Below are 18,864 nucleotides of genomic sequence, written 5' to 3' on the forward strand. Positions count from 1 at the left end.
ATTGAATACTCTTCCACCTCATCTGTCACTAGGTTGCCTCTGTGGCAGAATGCCATCCCAGTCTCCTCCCAGATTCTGCTATTAGGTTTTTGGTTTAAAAAAAGGAACAACCCCAAATCCACATTCTTTGTGATTAAAATTAAACACCACTAATATATAGATATATTTATAGTGCAGTTTCATTTTAATCATGGAAAAATGTGGATTTTTTTTATTAAAAAATTGAGCCTTTTTTTAAATCAAAGAAAACCAGATTCTCTGCTGATCACCAACTCCAAGGAGAAAGCTGAACTCCTGAACAAGTACTTCACATCTGTATTTCACCAGTCTAAGAGTGATAGCCTGCCAAATGCAAATATGACACAGAATAGTCACAGTAGGGATGATCACCTATCAACAGTCAAGGTAGAGCTGGTGACAGAACAGCTAAAGAGGCTGGATATCTATAAGTCAGCAGCATTGGATGAACTGTATCTGAGAATGCTGAACACTCTAGCTGAAGACATTACAGGACCACTGGTGAACCTCTTTGAGAATTCATGGCATGCAAGAGAGGCCCCAGAAGACTGGAAAAGCCCAATGTTGTGCCCATCTTCAAGAAGGGAAGGAGAGAGGACCCATGGAACTACAGGCTGATCAGCCTTACCTCAATCCCAGGAAAAATCCTAGAAAAAATTCTCAAGGAGTCTATATGTGATAAGCTAGTAGAAGGCAAAACTCTGAATGACAGCGAGCACAATTTTGCTGTGGGTAGGTCATGTCTCTTTCTATGACCAGGTTACTCACCACCTGGGTAAGGGAGATGAGGTCAATGTCATTTACTTGGACTTTAGGAAGGCCTTTGACTTAGTGTCCCATGAAACTCTCAAGGGGGACTATGGGTTCAACAATTCAACATTCAAATGGGTGCAAAACTGGTTTAGGGTCAGACCCAGAGAGTATTAATAAATGGATCTGTGTTGACCTGGTGGAAGGTAGCCAATGGGGCCCTCCATGGCTCACTAGTTAGAACAGTGCTTTTCAGCATCTTCATCAATGATTTAGATGTGGGGCTGAAAAGCAAACTGGCAGCTTGCTGATGTCACTAAGCTGAGGGGAAGTGAGGCCATGCCTCAGGGTAGGCTGACAATCTAGGAGGACCTAGAAAGATTAGTTAGATGGGCAGACCAGAACCAGATGCTGTTCAACACTGGGAAATGTAAAGTGCTCTGGGGAGAAAAGGTCCACAACAAACTTACAGGTTCAGTGGTGCTATACTACGTAGCAACATGTCCAAAAGGGACCCTGGATCATAATTGACCATAAAATGAATATGAGCCATCAGAGTGATGCCACAGTTAGCAGAGCAAACAATATGCTGGCATACATAAACTGATTTTCCCCAGCAGGGACCGGAACACTTACCCCCCTGGGCCCCTCTTAAACCCCAGGGGAGGCACACCTAGGCCAAGGGTTAGCAAGAAACTAGTTAGGGAACTTTTGGAGGGACTAGATGTATTCAAATCAGCTGGTCTGGATGATCTCCACCCTCAAGTACAGAAGGAATTGGTTGAGGTCATTGCAGGACCCTGGCATGGCTTTACGAGCACTCATGGTGCTCTGGTGTGGTACCAGAAGACTGGAAGAGGGACAATGTGGTTCCCATCTTCAAAAAGGGGAGGAAGGAGGACCTGGGAAACTATAGGCAAGTTAGTCTTACCTCAATCCTAGGCAAGCTTTTTGAAAGAATTATTCTGGCACATATCCGTGAGGGGCCAGCAGGGGAGATTATGCTCAGGGGAATCAACATGGGTTCATTGGCGGCAGGTCCTGTCAGACCAACCTGGTGGCCTTCTATGACCAGATCACCAAATCCTTAGATGCAGGGGTAGCAGCGGACATAGTCTTCCTGGACATTCAGAAGGCATTCGACACTGTGACTCAACCCATTCTCATTAAGAAACTCGGGGATTGTGGTGTCGACACCCACACAGTCAAATGGGTCACCAACTGGCTGGAGGGCTGCATCCAGACAGTGGTGGTGGATGGGTCATTTTTGACCTGGAGGGATGTAGGAAGTGGGGTTCCGCAGGGCTCGGTCCTCAGGCCCACACTGTTCAACATCTTCATCAGTGATTTGGACGAGGGGTAAAAAGCACCCTGTTCAAATTTTCTGATGACACTAAGATGTGGGGGGATGTGGGCATGCTAGAAGGGAGGAACAGGCTGCTGTCAGAGCTAGACAGGTTACAGGGGTGGGCGGATGAGAACAGGATGGGATTCAACACCGACAAGTGCAAGGTGATGCACCTCAGGAGGAACAATCAGCAGCATACCTACAGACTTGGGACCTCCCTTCTCGTCAGTACAGAGGCAGAAAAGGATCTTGGAGTCATCATTGATGCCAAGGTGAACACGAGCCATCAGTTTGGGGATGCAGTTAGGAAGGCCAACTGCACCTTGTCCTGCATCCAAAGATGCATCTCAAGCAGGTCCAAGGAGGTGATCCTCTCCCTCTATGTGGCACTGGTTAGGCCGCAGCTGGAATACTGCATCTAGTTCTGGGCACCGCACTTCAAGAGGGCTGTGGACAACATGGAGAGGGTCCAGAGGAGGGCCACTCACATGATCAGGAGGCAGCAGAGCAGGCCCTACGAGGAGAGGCTAAGGGACCTGAACCTGTTCGGCCACCACAAGAGAAGGCTGAGGGGGGATCTAGTGGCCTGTTGCAAACTAGTCAGGGGGGACCAGCAGGCTTTGGGGGAGTTCCTGTTTCCCCGAGCACTGCCAGGAGTGACCAGGAATAACAGTCACAAGCTGGAAGAGGGTAGATTTAGGCTAGATATCAGGAGGTGCTACTTCATGGTCAGGGCGGCTAGGATCTGGAACCAACTTCCAAGCGAAGTGGTGCTGGCTCCTACCCTGGGGGTCTTTAAGAGGAGGCTAGATGTACACCTCCTACCACGTCTGTTTCCTGCCATGGCAGGGGGTCAGACTCAATGATCTGCTCAGGTCCCTTCCGACCCTAGCAAAACTAAGCATGTTATTCTCCAACTCTACTTGGCATTGGTGAGGCTGCAGCTGGAGTACTGCATCCAATCCTGGGTGCCACACTTCAAGAAGGATGCAGAGAAGCTTGAGAGAGTCCAGAGAAGAGTCACATGAATAATTAGAAACCTGAAGAACAAGCCATACAATGAAAGGCTGACAGATATGGGACTGCTCAGCTTAGAAAAGAGAAGACTTCAGGGGGGTATGGTGGCAGCTTACAAATATATCAGGTGAGAGCATCAGGGACTAGGTGAACAACTCTTCACCAAAGTGCCCCATGGGAAAACCAGAAGCAATGGGCAGAAGCTCCTGGAAGAAGGTTTCAGATTGGATATAAGAAGAAAAAAAAAACTTCTTCATAGTTTGTGTGACCAGATTCTGGAACAGACTCCCATTGGGGGTGATGCATCTAGCACCTACCTAGAGCTCTTACTGGGGTTATTTGACCCCAGTAGTCTTTCCTGCCCAGAGTAGAGGGGCTGGACCCAATGATCTCATGAGCTCCCTTCCAGCCCTAAACTTTGTGAACCTGTGAATCTGTGACAAAAGTGATAAAGGGTTTAGAACGCAAGCCATACAAGGAGGGACTAATAGAATTAGCCATGTTCAGCTTACAAAAAAGGTGATTAAGAGGGGACATCATAGCAGTGTTCAAATATCCCTAAAGAAGAGGGAGAATACTTTCCTACTGCTATAGACAGCAGAACTCAAACTGATGAATTTGAAGTTGCAACAAAGTAGGTTTAAACTGGATATCAAGAAAAATATCTTAACTATTAAAACAATGAGATGGTGGAACAGACTGCTTAGGGAAGTTGTGTTACTACTGTTGGAGGTTTTCAAGAAGAGGTTGGATAAACATTGATCAGGAATGATCTAGAAGCTGTGTGACTATATAGGAGAATGGGAAATCTAGGGCACTCCCCTTCCCCCCCCACCTCCAAATCAGTAGTGCTAATGCAGACAAAGGTAGGGGTGGGGCAGCATGGTGCGCTGGGCAGCAGCGGTGCCTGCCTGGCATGCCGTTCCCCTTTGTAGTGCTCCATCTCACCGCCAGAATGTGCCATGTGCAACTGCATTTCTGGGATGCTCATTTTAAATTTCACCAGCCAGCTGGGACCAGCTTCTGAAATCCAGGACTATCCTGGCTAAACCAGGATGTATGGTCACCCTATGGTGTCTTGGTTGTTCTGTAAAAAGCAGCAGTTGGAAGTAGTCCTGGAGCACTTCCTCCCCCTGCCCCCACACAGTTCACTGGGAGATAATGAGAAAAGGTATGCAACCTAGAGCAGGTAGCTTTTGGAAGGACCATGCTCAGAAGCAGAAGAGTGAGGCACAGCTCCAAAAACAAATTTTCAATAAAAGAAAATTAAAGCACCTGGCATAAATTTATGGAGAAAAGACAGGAAGATGAGTTCTGGATGTCTAGTTAGAGCATTATTTCTCAAACATTTTTAGACTCAAAGCACGCCTTGGAAAATGTGTCCACTTTTGTTTGGGGTTTTTGTGTTCAGAATCAGCGAGTTAGAGGATGTGGTAAGTGGAATAATTCTTGCTGTCCTCAAGTTGCTGAGAAAAACGGAGGGTGTTTATTTTTTCCCCATGTTTCTGGGCTTTGCTAGTTGCCTTAAGGGACCTGGAAGAAATTTATTGATTTTTATTTTTTTACATCTTTCTGTTGCTACAGGTGATTTTGTTTCCTTTTTTACCTACCTTCCTTATTTGCTGCAGCTGAGGTTGGGGACTTTGACTGGGGTGTCTCAGTGCTCTTGCTGATACAAAATCCTAAAGGTCCCTGATTATATGGTCTTGATCCTTTCCTCAAGGCCACATCAAGTGCATACTTTCGTATTAGGAAGGAATTAGCATGGTCACATTAGTATAGGCTGAAGGGGGTTTTGCCCATAGGAGGAAGCACAGCCGTCTTCATTGGATCTCTCAAATGTGTTTTAATAACACTTGCATTGGCTGGACCTGGACAGTCATTGTCCCCCTGCTTTACTTATGGAAGGTCGGAGTGCCATGATTAGCTCTCTTTTCCAAAGCTTTGAACAGCCAGTCAACTTTGCATGAGTATCAGTAACTATGCAAAGTTCAGGCAAAAGGAGAATAAGGCACAGTCTTTAAAGCAAAACTCTTTTGGCAGCTAAGGTTATATTTGGGTTTAAACATTAATAATGAATAATTTGATGAGAAAAGCTAATCCAAGGTCTCATGCCTGTTTAATCATGCATGTTTATGTCTGTCATATCATCATATGGATGGAAGTGGAATGGAAGAGTAGGAAAAAGTCAAGTATATAGACTTGGGGTACAAGGCAGTTACTACTTACACAATATGTGCTGCAAACTATATAGTGTAAAATGAATATAAAGACAAAGAACTAAGTGAAACTAAAGCAAAACCCCGTTTTTTAAATTTTAAAATGCATTCCCTCCCCTTCCCCAACCATTTCTGACTTTTTCTCCCTCTCTATTCCCTATAGATAAGTATAAGTAAGCTAAGATGTAGAATACGCTTTAACATTTTATTTAAGGTAGTAAGTTTTATTTTCCTTTCCCCTCTTTGCAAATAAGTGACCTGCTATTTTGATATAGCTATCCAGTGTTTTATAAGTGATAATTATTATGTTTGCATTGATTTTTTTTTTTACTGCTTTTATATTGTGTGATTACTGTTTTAGGACTATATATGTAAGTTAGCATAAGTCATGTCAAGTTTCCATCTTGTAATGTCAAGCCTACATCTTAACCCCATGCCCGGTTGTGTAACCTGTGACTCATACTACCCCTCCTATGTAACTTGGTTCCTGAATGAACAGTGAGGAATGAGGGTGCTTGAGAGACAATGGCAGTAGGTCTTCAAATTGCTTCTTCTGAATGACCAAGCTATCAACACCAATACCTGGACCAACGACTCAGCCCTTGAAACCACCCTCAGCATTCAAGAAACAAAAGATGAGGCAATTCACCATTGTGCCAAGGCTGCACATGCTCAGTGAGAACACTTGGAAACCTCTGGAACAGGACTGACCTTACCTGGACATGCCCTCCCCATAGGAGATCAGAGGTAGTCTGCCCCATAAAAAGGGGTAGTGAAGACTGACTTTTTGGGATGTCCTCTCCATCAGACCAACACCATGCCACACCACCTATCCACTCAGAGGCCCTGCTGGTAACCCGCCTCTGGACAACACCTACTGGACAAAGACCCCTTTCTTTCCAACTGGATAGGTAGCTATCACCTCCCACCCCCTCTTCAACCAAGGATTTGGACTCTGCGTCTCTTCCCTACTACTCTTCTCTTCCCTACTCTTCCACTGAGTCTCTTTCTCCTGCTGCCATTGTTAGTGCTTCTGTGTGTGTGTGAGAACCAATAGCTTCATGGGACTGTGTAGTGTGTTGTCTGTGTAATAAAACTGTTATTTGGACCCCTGAGTTGGGTTTTGCTTTACTATGGTTTGGCCCTGCTCCTTGCCCCTCTAACTTCTGTCTCATTTCTCCCTCTCCTCTTCTGGCTCACTGCCACTTTCAACACCTGTCCTGAGCTCCTCTCTGCCTCCAAACCTCCTGTTAATTTGCCACTGTCTTATCCCCACTGCCTTTTCCCCTGAGCAACCAAGTTTCTGCCTCAGGTTCTTTTCTGGCTGTCTCCTCCTTGCCACCAGTTATCTGCCCCCCCCACCTCCAATATCTCAGCTGTCTGCCTCAGTATCCAGCCCCAAGCTCCCAGGTTTCTGACTCTCTCTCTTGCCTGGCTGTCTCCTCCTTGCCACCACGCATTTTTTTTCCCCTTGCACCAGTGACCTCGAGTAACCCTGGGGCAACTTGATCTTAAGTAAACCCAATCCTCAGTTCCTCAGCTAGCTTCTCTCTAGTCTTCCAGTTTTAATCCCAGTTTTGGCAAATTTCACTCCCTATACTTTGTCTCTCTCTTTCTCACCTTAACCTTCCCTCAAGTAACCCAGGTACCCCAAGTACACACATACACACTGTACCATCCAAGTTATGAACTTACCTGTGTGTATGTGTAGGTGGGTTGTATGTATGTGAACTGGTGAGTGTGTGTGCCTATGCACCTCATTGATTTGTGTGTTTGCATACATGCAACTGTGTCACACCCTCCTGTCTAACAGCACAATATTGATATTCTGAGAGTTGGCCTGACCCCACAGGGCAACAAAACTAATATAGCCCCCATTGACTTTTAGGATAGTTATGTTGATTTACATCAGCTTAGGTTCTCTCTCATATGGCCATAACACAAAATGAACATCAAAGCAATGAATCAGACCATGACTGAATAGTGCATTAGTATGTAACACAAGAAGACTTCTACATACCTACTTCCCATCTCTCACTAAACCATAACAGGCTAAAGGGTACCTCTTGACTAATATAGATCAGTTCAACGCATTATGACTTACACTGAGATTTGGAATACACATTTACTAGGATTTGATAGGGTGACCATATCATTGTTAAGGAAATCTGGTATGGGGTAGAGAAATCTGAAACAGGGGGTACTAACATGCACACACACACACACCTGCATGCATGCATACACACAAAAACACACCCCAACTCTGCAGCTGCCAGGAACCCAGATGGCATGGTGGTGTAAGACAGCATGGAGGCCCACAGTTGGGATTCATCCCCCATGTACGAAGGCTGAACCTGGATGAGATTGGCCCCCCCACCAGCCATCCAGAGCTGCCTTAGGCAGCCCAGCCCAGCTCATGCAGCGGCTGAAGTGGCAGGGCAGGAGGTTGCCAGTTGCAGGCAGTAGGCCTGTATGAATAGGGAAGTATTCAATTCAGATTTGGATTTGGCCAACTCAGAGGACAGTGATTTGATTTGGAGATTCAGATCACTGTCCCAAATTCATCTGGGTGAATCATCTTTGGAAGATTCGATGCCAATACGTAGAGATTTGGAGACTTGGCCATAAACTATAATGGGGAGTCACTGAAAAACCTATAACTTTGTCATTTTTTGGCTGATTTGGATAAAATTGCAGGGATGATATCCCCTTCCAGGGGCATGCAGTATGCCAAGTTTTAAGGAGATAGGTGCAGGGTTTTCTGGGAAGCTGCACCTCAAGCTGCTGACAAGCAAAATGCATGCTATTTGTGTGTGTTAAGGTGCAGTGGGGTGAAAACTGCAAGCATGCTAGGCCCTGCTGAGGCCATGGAGCCAGCCAGATTTCTAGGAGATAGGTGCAGGGGATTCTGGGAAATTGCACCTCAGGCTGATGACAAGCAAAACTTGAGACATGGGTGACAGTGTGTGTGTGTGTGTTAAGGTGTGCCCTCACTGGCACTGGGACCACTACACAACACGGTAGTGTGCCCCAATGAGACCTCCTCCTCCCTGAGGAAGTGAAGTTCATAGGCCCAGCTGTGTAAAGTGTTTTTTAAATTCAAACAAGCACCAATCTTGCTACTCATCACCAGAAGCCAACTTCCAAGGTGGGTGCAGGATTTAGGGTGAACAGGCCCTGCGCCAGGGTGGGTGCAGGATTCAGGGTGAACAGACCCCAGTGCCAGGAGCACAGTGACAAAGTGGGTGAGTGGAGTGTTGAGAGAGACATGGCCGTGGAGAGCCCAGCACCAAGGGGAGCTAAGAGAGAGAGATAGGGCTGCAGAGAGCCCAGTGATGACCAAAGGCCAAGATAAATTATGGCCTTGGAGGGACAACAAGTGAATGCCATCTGCAAGGCTTGGGGTGTGGTAAAGGGGTTAGTTTGGAGCCATACATCTAGCCCATAAGACTGAGGGTGTCCCAAGAGGCATCCATTTTTGAGCGGGACCCATAAGGGGTCCAAGAACGCACAGGATTCAGAGGGGTCCATCAGGACTGTGCTTAACATAAACTTGATGGGAGCCTCCCTATTCATAATAATCACCAACAAGATGTGGGAGGTGAGAAACAGGGTGCCCATTGGGCAGGATTGGCATGGTCAAGAGGACCTAGGGGTATCATGGCCATCCCTGAAGGCCCTGTCCCATGACAAAGTGGTGCATTGGCCAGGAAACCAGCCATGTGTGGGGAAGAAAGCCATGTCCCTAAGAAGGGAAGTGAACCTTGGGGGCTAAGGTATACACAGAGAGAAATTTCTAGTAAGGCAGCAGCACCACAGCTCTGAAGGCAGGGCTGAGGGGAAATACCACTTCCAGACACAGTACAGGGGAAGTCTTTAGGCTCTGTTCAGAAATGAGGTAAGGCCAGGAATTAGTGATGGACAAGGCAGAGACCATGGAAGGTCTGAAACAGGAGAACTTCACTTGGCTATTGCAGGTGGATGAGTTAAAGGAAAAAGCAGCCCAGTTAGAGTGTGAGTTAAAAGTGGTGAAATCCCAGAAGAAGCAAGCTGAGGCAAAGGTTGCTGCTTTAGAACTGAGGGTACAATCCGGCAAGAAAGAAGGAGGGTCCAAAAAAATCAGGCGCTTGATAGCTGTGGAGGCTGAGAGGACATAAGCACTTGAACAGCTTATTGGAAATGAGGCTCGGAAGAGCTGGGAGCGAGAACAGGTGCTGCGGAAGATGAAGAAGGATTTGACAGCAAAGATGACAAGGTCTCCGGAAATCTGCATGGTCCAGACTGAGGAACAGGAGGATGTATTACAGAAGCTGGAGGTGTCACAGGGAGCCCTCTGGACAGGACTGCACAGTAAGGAGGACCAGATAGAAGAGTTGCAGGAGGAGTTGGAGGGTTGGTAACAGTGATGCAGGCAAGCTGAGCACCATGTGGAAGAACTGCGAGGCAAGCTGGTTAAAAGCTGTACCCAGACAGAAGAAACAGGAAAGGCAATCTCAAAAGAGATGGAGAATGTGAAAGTCTATATGGCAAATTATGAAGTTTTGCAGAACCAAAAGCAGTCCCTTGAAATGGAGGCAGAGGCCATGAAAGAGGAGCATGATGGATTACAGATCCGACTACAAAGAGTGGAGGCAGAAAAAGACCAACTTGGGGGGCAGTTAGAGTCTCAAGTACAAGCTGCCAGAAAAGAAGTTCAAGCTCTAGAACAAGAGAATCAAATACTACGAGTGGCAATGGACCAGAATGTTGTAAAAGCCCAAGATGCCCATGAAGTTGAGGTGCCAGATGCAGCAGGTATGGCAATACTTACCAAAGCAGGATAGAAGCCTCAAACATCAAAGACTATAGACACAATTGGAGGGAGGTTGTTTGCACTGGGAGCCCAATTAGCAGAATACATAGCTGCAGCTAAAGCTGAGCACCAAGAGTATTTCCACAAGTTTGAGGTGTTGAAAGAATTCTTAATGGAGACAGAGACACAGCTAGAGACCACATGGCTAGGGGTCCTGAAACCTCTGGAACAGGTGAAGCTACCCGAATACCTAGGCCTGGAGAATCCAAGAGAGGAGGCCGGACCAGTGCAACTGGAGAAAAGCACCATGACGAAGGGCTCCTTAGGGGCAACCCTATAGGAAGAGATTCTGCCTGCACTCATAGAGTGGCCAAATCAGAGATGGGGCCAATGGATGAGCAACCATGCGGACAAGATGGGCCATCTAACACAAAAGCTGGAGGAACTCATTAGACAGCAAGACAAGGGAATAATTACAGTACCAGGTCAGGTCCAGCCAACTGCAGCAGATATGGCAGATGTAGTGACTGCAGGGAAGAGGAAGCAGACCAGCTCAAGGAGTGAGACCTGTTGTCTGAATTGCCAAGTCTGCACACAGGGGACCCAAAGCCTAGTGCAACATGGGTAAAAGAGACTGCAGGAGAGGAGGATTAGTTGAGCCCTGAAAGGGAAATCAAACCAAAGGGCCAAAGATGAGAAGGAGGGGAGGACCACCCAAAGGAGGCAAAGACCTGGAAGAATACCTCAGGTTTATGTTAGTAATCTCCCAGGGCAAGTTAGATTGTGGATTTTAAGGATTCTGGTGGCAGCAAAAGTCGGGGGTGGGTGGTCTATGTGAAAATGTATAGGGGATCTAGCGGAAGACCCACCGGCTGCAGAAAAATAGAGTTTTGGGAGGAAGAATATGCCCAAAGAACATTGAGAATGCAGTGGGAGATCTGGAGAAGGCTTATGGACCTGCAAGGAGCCATAGGGAAGCAAGCAAACTCACAATCCTCCCTGGGAAGAAGACCAGGGCCCACAGAAATTAAACATAGTTTCATAGTTTCATAGTTAGTAGGCTTGGAAGGGACCAAAGAAAATCATCAAGTCCGACCCCCTGCCATGGCAGGAAAGAGTACTGAGGTCAAAGACCCCAGCAAGGTGATTGTCTAGCCTTGTCTTAAAGACCCCCAGGGTAGGAGCCAGCATGACTTCGCTTGGAAGTTGGTTCCAAATCCTAGCCGCCCTGACAGTGAAGTAGTGCCTCCTGATGTCTAATCTGAATTTACCCTCTGACAGCTTGTGACCATTATTTCTAGTCACTCCTGGTGGTGCTCGGGGGGAACAGGGACTCCCCCAATCTCTGCTGGTCCCCTCTGACTCTGTTTGTAACAGGCCACTAGATCTCCCCTCAGCCTTCTCTTGTGGAGGCTGAACAGGTTCAGGTCTGTAGCTTCTCTTCATAGGGCTTGCCCTGCTGCCCCCTGATCATGCCAGTGGCCTCCTCTGGACCCTCTTCATGTTGTCCACATCCCTCTTGAAGTGCAGCGCCCAGAACTGGATGCAGTACTCCAGCTGCAGCCTGACCAGTGTCACATAGAGGGTGAGGATCACTTCCTTGGACCTGCTTGAGATGCATCTGTGGATGCATGACAAGATGCGGTTGGCCTTCATGACTGCCTCCCCACACTGCCAGCCCATGTTCATCTTGGAGTCTATAATGACTCCAAGATCCTTTTCTGCCTCTGCACTGACAAGAAAGGAGTTCCCCAGCCTGTAGGTATGGTGCTGGTTCTTCCTCCCCAGGTGCATCACCTTGCACTTGTCAGTGTTGAATCCCATCCTATTCTCATCCGCCGAGAAGATTTCTTCCGGGAGGAGAGAAAATGTTCCAGCTATCCCACTTCAGGGCTCTCACCAAAAGAGGGTGAACGTGGGGAAAGTCCCAGAAAGGATAGTGTAGGAGGTCAAAATCTGGGACTGTGCTGGCCAATCCAGGATATATGGTCATGCTCTTTATAAATCAAAAGAATGGTATTTTCCAAAGCAGGCACTCTTTGCTTATATCTGGTCCTAATGAGGTCAACAAATATTTTCAATGGGAGCAGATTTAAACCAATACTTTCAAAAGACAAGTTAAAAAAAAAATCCTTTTCCGACTAATGTTAATGCAACAGCAGCATCCCAAACTTTCACACTGAAATAGATCTATGGGGTAATGCTATAGTTCTCTTTCCTACTTTCACTTGTTTTATACTCCTAACTCTTCATCTGTCATTGTTCAAGGATACAAAGGTGTGTCTCATTTGTAGTTTTAAACAAGCACAGCTAAATGAAGACTTCTAGATATAAGAAGTCTTTTCACCTTGGGGAAAAAAACCCCTGCAGCAGCCTTATAGACTCAGCTGTGCTACGCTGGCTAGCACTATGGAAGAAAGAGACTTGGGGCTTATGATTGACAACAGGATGAACATCCAGTTTTGGGCTCCACAATTCAAAAAGGATGTGGAGAAGCTTGAGAGAGTCCAGAGAAGAGCCACGTGCATGATCAGAGGTCAGGAAAGCAGACGTTATGATGACAGGCTGAGAGCCATAGGGCTCTTTAGCCTGGAAAAGCGCAGGCTCAGGGGTGATCTGATGGCCACCTATAAGTTTATCAGGGGTGACCACCAGGATCTGGGGGAACGTTTGTTCACCAGAGAGCCCAAGGGATGACGAGGTCGAATGGTCATAAACTCCTGCAAGACCGTTTCAGGCTGGACATAAGAAAGAATTTCTTTACTCTCCAAGCCCCCAAGGTCTGAAAGAGCCTGCCATCGGAGGTGGTTCAAGCACTTACATTGAAAACCTTCAGGAGCAAATTGGATGCTTATCTTGCTGGGATCCTATGACCCCAGCCGACTTCCTGCCCTTTGGGCAGGGGGCTGGACTCGATGATCTTTCGAGGTCCCTTCTAGCCCTAATATCTATGAAATCTATGAAATAATACTTGGGTCTGCTGTAACATACAGTATTTATGTAATTAGTAGGTTTGGTTTTTTTTAAACTTACAGCCTATGTGTTGTGACCATGTCTTTTAGTCCCCCCTCTGCAAGTTCAGGTAAAGGCACAATAGGATCTAAGGTTTGCTCCACATAATCTCACATCTTACCATGGCACACATGCATTGCTGGAGACATGACTGTGGGACTGTGTGTTAGATCCAGTCATGCTTTATTGATGGTGCAGGGGGAGCCCAATCCTGGGCTCCCCCTGCACTAGTGAGAAGCAAGCTTCTGTGGTTGGGACCCCAGCTGGGTCCCAGCACCAGAAGACATGCTTCCGGGATCCAACGTCCACATTTGCTAGGGCTGAGAGTGCCTTAGCAGCAGGCCTCCTAGCCTTGGCTGGGCATGATGTAGCCCTGTGGCTGGGAACCCCATCAGCTGACCCTGCTACACATGTAAATTAAAGCTAAAGAAACCAGCCATAATGTTAGTACATGTATTTGAAATCTAACTTTATATTTGGTTGGAGCTTTTTATGATGTATTAGGTATTTTGCATGTGTAGCTGGTCTCAAGGTCCTGGCATGATCAACCAGTTATCGCATGATACCTACATTGTGTAGACATGGCTTTACATCGCACAATAGACAGTAATAGAATACATCAACTTCTCACAAATGTGCAAATATGTTATCTATGGAAGCATGCATCATAATTATAAAGTCTAAAGATTAATCTGTATGTCTGAGTACTTTTCAAAACTCAGATGAATATAATGCACATTTTAATTGCTTGACAACAAAGTCTTTATTCTGAAAATAATGTCTCCCTTCATAAATCTGTATGTCAGGCTACGGAGACTTAAGGAAAAGTAGTTTATGGCCTTTCCTTTATCCCCAGAATCACAATGCATAGGTGTACTTATACTGTCTTATCTTCAGACTAATTATCTCATTTACATATGTCATGCTTTCTCCCTTGAATGCTTCAAGGGACAGTCAGGAAGGTTGGAATGGTGTGCTGTCAGCTACAAATAGATAAAGGAGGATTTTTTTTTATTTAATGGAATGACATGTGACATGGAATGACAGCATATATGTATGTATTCCCTACAAAATACTGGTTCAAGAATATTAAAAGTTGTAAGGTCAAACCAATACTTGGGAGGCAAATGCCAGATTCAGGTGGTCTCTGCCATCTTAACTCAGCTCCCTGTGTTACCTGTATTATGAGACAGTGATTAAATAAATACATGAACATTTTTTCCACAGGGCAGCCTACAACATATAATACACAGGATAGACTGTTCTCTTTGAATCATACCTTTTCAATATTTCTTTGTATTTTATCCTTAAAAAATGGTCCCATGCCTTATTTATTGTAGACCACTCAAGCTTCTCTCTGAGGACAGAATTATGAATCCTTTCATTGACTATTCTATGTGCTTATCATCACACTGTCTAAGTTCTTTGCAAACATTACTAAATGTATTTCTACAGCACTCCTGTGAAGTGAGGTAGGATTATTATCCCTGTTTTACAAGTGAGGAACCAACCTCCTCCACCCCTCCTCCCCACACATTACACTTCAGGCATGGTTAACCAGTTAATCATGCCTTAAGTTGTGACCCAGCTACACATTCAACAAATTAATGGTGTGATAAAACAAGCAATAAGCTACAAAGGTAGTCCACAAAAAATGTGCAATAACTGTTGCACATTCCAATTATGCCATTAATTGAACATGTGGCCAAGTACTCCCCCTGTGGCTGTGAGTTCCAGCAATTGAGGGGCTCCTAGTCACAGGGGTGCACCACCCACTGCCAACCCTGCATCTGACAAGACTCACAGTGGTGGCAGCATCCTCAGCTGTGGGGCTTGCAGAGCGGGCAGCAGGGAGAGCACTACTGCTGCAGTAAGCTCCGAACCTCACAAGGCTTACAGTGGTGGCAGCATTCTCTCCACTGCCCCTGCTATGAGCCCCACAGCCAGTGATGCTCACAGTGGGAACAGCATTCATGGCATGGCTCCTGCTATGAGCCTTGCAACCCATGTTAGTGGCAGGGCTCATAGTGGAGGCAGTGAAGAGAATGTTGACTCTGCTGTGAGCTGCACCAAGCCTCATCAGCTGTGGGGCTTGCAGCCACGGCAGGTGGTGCAGGGAAGGGGGCAGGGGGGAACAGGACCCGGGGTCGTGATCCCAGGCTTCCCCTGTAGCAGCAACATGATGCAGTGGGATCTAATGTACAATTCCATAATCAGGCCTCCTGCCGTGTATACACAGCATGGCAGAAGGTATGATTATGTGAATCTTATTTTAGATCCGATTGTGCTTTTACCTTCATGTGCAGAGAGGCTTTTGGACAAAGAGAAATGAAAGGCAAAAGTGCCTAATAATTTTGATTGCCCAATCTGAAATACGTAGGGCCTCATACAGCATTATAACCAAACATACCTCGCACTGACTTCATTTCCAGCCGCAAAGTTTTTGCTCCAGATTTTTAAGTGCCCATAAAATGAGATGCATGCAATTCAAAGACACCTATGAGAAGTTTGATTTCACTAACTTGTTTGCATCACAAAGAAAAATTAACAGAATCTATCTTTTCAGGGCAGCATTTGCCAATTTATCTCCTTATGTAATTCTCTGCATTCTTCATCATATACTTTGACTTGCACAGCAAAGTAAAATAAGTAGCAAATAGAAAAAGATAACAGCTTCCTTTACAAAACAGTTCTGATTTAACTTACAGCTTGGAAACAGGGACCTAAAAGTTGTTGTGGGAGGAGAGGCATGCAAGATTCTTTGGTCCGATGTGATATCTTTTATTAGACCAACTGAATTGTGGGAGGAGAGGGACTGTGCTCTTTGCATTAGAAGCATGACCTTTGACATCTCCATGAAAATCAGTCTCAGTTTGGCCACTAGGGGTTTGCAAAGCTTCCATCACCAATTTGATTCAGAGAAGATTCAACCCAATTCAGTGGCTAAATCATTGAATCCAAAATGAATCAGGAGACCCATTAAAAGGTCTAAATTGATTTGAAGCATCTAAATCGATTTGGAAATGATTCAGAAAAGATTTGGCAATTTGGAAGGTGGTCATGGGGTGAAACAGAAACTGAGAAGATGGAGGGGGAGGGGAGGGAAAAGGAGAGAAGGGGTGGGGAGGGGAGAGGGGAAAGGCTGCTCTGATATTGACATCTGGAGCTGGCCAGTGACTGTGATCTTCCCCTGAGTTCCCTTCCAATCACAGTGCTCTGGGGGAGGGACATAGAAACAGCATATAAGGCTCTGTGTGAAGCCTTTCTCTACCCTTTGTGAGCTGTCTGTTTGGAAGAAACAGCGTGCCAAATGTACTAGCTTCCTAGTCAGTCTCTTGCTAATCTCTCTTCTTGGAAATGATTGGATACACCTTACTAATTACCCTTGCCTAGAATTCCTCTACTTATCCCTATCCAATCCATTCCTTTCAAGTTATTCTTCCTCCACAATCCTTTTATTTGTTCTTATTCCACCTCCCAAAAGTCAGGAACTGTTTTCCCTGGCAGTATGTCATCCATCACTGTGCAGGAAAGCCAATATATTATACACACACATTAAACAGATACAAAATATTTTACACACACACACACACACACACACACACACTTTCCCAGTAAACATTATGAAGCATGCTGGGAAGGCAGGTGCCAGGTCTTCTGGCAGGAGAAGAAGAGGGCCTAGAGGGCTAGAGGGAGAGCTGGATGCCCCCCTCCCTAAACACAGACACACCCTCTTTCCTGGCAGCGATGAGTCTTCTGCTGCCAGTGGGAGCAAGGAGATGGAGAAGTGCTTCTCCCTGCACCTGCACCTTCTCCACTAACACCAGAAATAGCCACTGCCATCAGCACCAGCATGATAGTCTCCTCCACCCCAATTACAGCTCCCAGCATGGGCCTCCCACTGCTAGAGGAGGAGCTGGATTTGGAAACAGGGGAGCTGAGTGCTATAGCCCAGGAAATTCAGGAGAAGGAGGGGGAATCTGAGTTTGTGCTCCACACCCTTCAAATTTCCTCTAGACCCAGGTCTTCTTCTCTGGAAGGCACCTCATGAAAGGCACCTTATAGGAGGCTGTGGGGACAGGTGGCTCAGCTTTCCCTGTTGTTGTGCCTCTGCCTGCTGAGGAGGGGGATAAAGCAGGATATCCACCCTCAACCCAGAAGAAGGGGAGTAGCATAGTGTGGGATCATTTTGAGTTGGTAGATGATCCCAGGTACGCTACTTGCCAGCACTCCTGAAGACAGATCAGCCAGGGAAAGGAAGTGAAACACTTCATCACAATGGTGATGCTGCTGCATCTGAGGAGGCAGCACCCCCTTACCCTTCTCCTCAGTCTAGCACCAGTGGGAGCCTGCCCAAAAATAAGTCCCCCTGTTGCTCCCAAGCCCCCATCCCCACATCACCCATTTCTGGACCAATGGGGGAAAGCCACAGATAAAGTGGGGCACTTTGCAAGGGCAATTGAGGTCACCCAGACCACTGGGGAGATGCTTACTTTGGATAGCCATCCCTTCTCCTTAGTTGAGCAGCCAAGGTTCAGGTGGCTCAGGCACTCGTGGCCCCATCCTACCAGGTGCCTGCATTCACCACCTTTAGTAGGATGGTGGTGCCCTCCCTGTATGAGGCATGCAGGGAGTACTTAAGGGAGATGCAGAAGGCAGGGCCTCAGGTAGCTTTATACTTCACCTTAGACATCTGGAGCAGCCAGGGTTGAGATCATGTCTATACGTCCCTCAGTGGGGGAGTGGTGTGATCAGTCAGGGTATCGGTGGGCTCTCTTTCAAGCCGAGGTGCTGGATGAGTCCCACATGGCAAGGGAGATCATGGTGGCCATGAACCACACAGCATGGGTTGGCTTATTAGGCAGGGTGAGCTCACCCATGGGTTCATGATCACCAACAATGGGGCCAATATGGTAAAGGCAGTCCGTGATGCCAACTTTGTTGGTATCCGCTGTGCGACACACAAGTTCCACCTCATAGTCAGAGATGCCTTGGAGGAGGACAGGGCTGCCAGTGATGGTACCATCACTACAGCAACCAGCCAGGTCAATTAAAAATGCAGGATGGTAGTGAGCTACTTCCACTGGAACATCAGGCAGGTTATAAATCCAATAAGTCCAATGTCTATATTAAGTTCATAAATGTCAATAAATCCATAATGTCAATATTATAAATTCAATGCCTATGTTGAGTCCATGATTTTTTATACGCAGTAGATTTATGCAGTGAAGTTTGTAGGCTTGTCCAGAAAAGGTGTTTTGTAAATTCCCTTTGAGGCTCAGGACTGAGAGATTAGAGAAAGAGTGATTTTCTTGTGAGAAATGTGCCCCCACTGGTAATTGGGTGTTCATGTCTTTAATAGATGTCCAGTGTGCAATCATTCTGGTGTGCAGTTGTTGTTTGGTCTCTCCTACATATTTTCCATCAGGCCATTTAGTGCACTGGATGAGAAATATAATGTTTCTGGAGATGCAGCTGTAAGATCCGAGAATGGTGATGGTTCTGTTGTGGGTTGTAGTAATTATGGGGGTACTGAAAATATGTTGGCAGGTTTTGCATTGCTTGTCATGGCATGGTCTGGATCCATTTGGTGTTTTTTGGGAAGTTAGCTTCTGGTGATGAGGTTAGTGGAGTTTGGTGCTTGTTTGAATTTACAGATCATTTTTCACAGAGAAGCCTATGAACTTCACTTCATCAACCTCTTCAAT

Source organism: Crocodylus siamensis, chromosome 5, assembly GCF_052110815.1.
Source record: "Crocodylus siamensis isolate JL-2025a chromosome 5, ASM5211081v1, whole genome shotgun sequence".
Lineage (NCBI taxonomy): Eukaryota > Metazoa > Chordata > Crocodylia > Crocodylidae > Crocodylus > Crocodylus siamensis.